The following is a 2,755-nucleotide window of genomic DNA, read 5'->3' as shown; positions in this document are numbered from 1 at the left end:
CCGGGCGTGGTAGCGCATGCCTGTAATTCCGGATACTCGGAAGGCTGCGGCGGAAGGATCGCCGGAGCCCAGCAGGTCGAGGTTGCGGTGGCCGGGAGCGGCCACTGCACTCCAGTCTGGGCGACAGAGTGAGACTCCAACTCAAAAATAAATAAATAAATAAATAAATTTCTAAAAAAGAATTAAAAATTATTCTTGCTGCTTACATGGCTATTTATTGATGTAATAGAAAACGTTTGATGATTTTGCAAATAAACTAGCATCTCTGTTATAGACTCTGATGCTCTTGCGAGCCATGTGCCTCTGTTTTCCAGTCGAGAGGCTTCTGGGTAGTGTGGGGGACTGCTTTGCTTTAACAATCAGCAACAGAATAATGTCTAGGATCACTTTTGTTAGTATTTGGTCAGAACAAATGATAAAATATTACGAACAATGTTATACCAATGCATTTTAAAACTTACAGAAAATTCTCTAGAAAAATATGACGTTCCTAAACTATCAAAAAAGTAGAAAAATGTGAATATACATCTAATTATCAAAGAAATTGAGGCTGGACATGGTGGCTCACGCCTATAATCCCAGGACTTTGGGAGGCCAAGCCTTCAATACCAGCCTGGCAACAGAACAAAACCTCATCATTACAAACAAACAAACAAAGAATCTGTAATTAAATCTCCTCCAAAAATGTACCAGATCCGTATGGTTTTGGTGTATTCCAATATTTTAAAAACTGATAATCCCATCGTAAACTGTTTCGGAATTAAAAAAAAAAAAAAGTGGACTGGATTGCCATTTATTTTATGAGAATAGTATAATCATCAAAAACAGACAAAAACAGTAGAAGAAAGTTAAAATATATAGACCGCTATATGTTTATATTTATGATGTCCCCAAATTCTTATGCTGAAACCTATTCCCCAGTGTGATGGTATTTGGAGGTACAGCTTATAGGAGACGATATTAGAGCATGAGGGAGGAGCCCTTATCTGGGTCCTTATAAAAAAATCTGGAGAGATAGTGAAGGTGCCATCTATGAACCAGAAAGCAGACCCTTGCCAGACATCAAATCTGCCAGCGCCTTGATCTTAGACTTCCCCGGCTCCAGAACTGAGAGAAACACATTTCTGTTGTTTACAAGCCACTCGTCCTATGGTGTTCTGTTATAGCCACCTGAACAGACTATGGAAGAAACCGGTACCAGAAGTGGGGTGCTGCCATAACAAATGCCCAAAAATGTCTAATTGACTCTGGAACTGGTTAATGAGTCGAGACTGGAATAAGGAGATGAGTGTGGATCAGCTGTCTCCACAGAAGCCAGGAGCTCCTCCCAAGATAATGGGAAAATGACCCTGAAGGCAACTGAGAGACCCTCAGGGCTGGCGCACCCATCAGGTCCAGAGTGCAAGGACCCAGCGGGCAGTTTGAAGGGTGGACACCTCACTGGTTCAGGCAGGCAAGGAGACAGGAAGCAGGCCCTCACCAGACACCAAATCTTCCAGTACCTTGACCTTGGACTTTGAAATCTCCAGAACTGTGAGGAATAAATCTTAGTTCTTATAACACACCCAGTCTATGGTATTCTATTCTTTTTTTTTTTTTTTCTTTTTTTTTGAATTGGAGTCTCACTCTCTCGCCCAGACTGGAGTGCAGTGGCCGCTCCCGGCCACCGCGGCCTCGACCTGCTGGGCTCTGGCGATCCTTCCGCCTCAGCCTTCCAAGTAGCCGGAATTACAGGCATGCGCTACCACGCCCAGCTGATTTTTTGATTTATTGTAGAGATGAGGTCTCACTGCCCAGGTGGGTCTCGAACCTGCGGGCTCAGGCAATCCACTCACCTCAGCCTCCCAAAGGCGCGGGATTACAGGCTGAGCCACCGAGCCCGGCTTGGTATTCTATTTAACAGCACAAATGGACTGAGACATAGATCAATATCACTTTATGAACTAGACAAAGAGTTCCTAAACAAAACACCAGCTAGTAGTAGTGAGCAACATACAACTGATTTAGCTTTATCCCAGGATGCAAGCATTAAAGATGAAAACAAAATCTAGGCTGGGCGTGGTGGCTCAGCCTGTAATCCCAGCACTTTGGGAGGTCGAGGCAAAAGGATTGCCTGAGCCCAAGGGTTCAAGACCAGCCTGGGCCACTTGGCAAGACCTCATCTCTACAATAAATAAAATAATTAGCCGGGCCTGATGGCGCATGCCTGTGGTTCCAGCTACTTAGAAGGCTGAGGTAGAAGGATCGCCTGAGTCCAGCAGATGGAGGCTGCGGTGGCCATGAGCGTGCCACTGCCCTCCAGCCTGGACGACAAGAGTGACACTCCAACTCAAAAAAGAAAAAAAGAAAAGAAAACCTAGTCATATGTTAACATTTTTTATTTTCTGAGTTGGAGTCTCACTCTGTCACCCAGGCTTGAGTGCCGTGGCACACTCACGGCCACCCCAGCATTTACCCACTAGGCTCCGGTGATCCTTCCGCCTCAGCTTCCAAGTAACTGGAACTACAAGAACACACTACTGCACCCCACTAATTATTGATTTGATGTAGAGACGAGATCTCGCCAAGTTGCCCAGGCTGGTCTCAAAACCGCAGGCTCAGGCAATCCACTAGCCTCAGCATCCCAAAGTGCTGGGATGACAGGCTGAGCCACCGAGCCCAGCCATGTGTTAACATGTCAACAGATTAAAGGAGGAAAACAAGCCAGGCTCGGTGGCTCAGCCTGTAATCCCGCACCTTTGGGAGGCTGAGGTGA

Source organism: Carlito syrichta, unplaced genomic scaffold (assembly GCF_000164805.1).
Source record: "Carlito syrichta isolate Samal-C Ts95f unplaced genomic scaffold, Tarsius_syrichta-2.0.1 Scaffold137389, whole genome shotgun sequence".
NCBI lineage: Eukaryota > Metazoa > Chordata > Mammalia > Primates > Tarsiidae > Carlito > Carlito syrichta.
The sequence above is the reverse complement of the archived record's forward strand: the minus strand, read 5'-3'. Positions refer to the sequence as shown.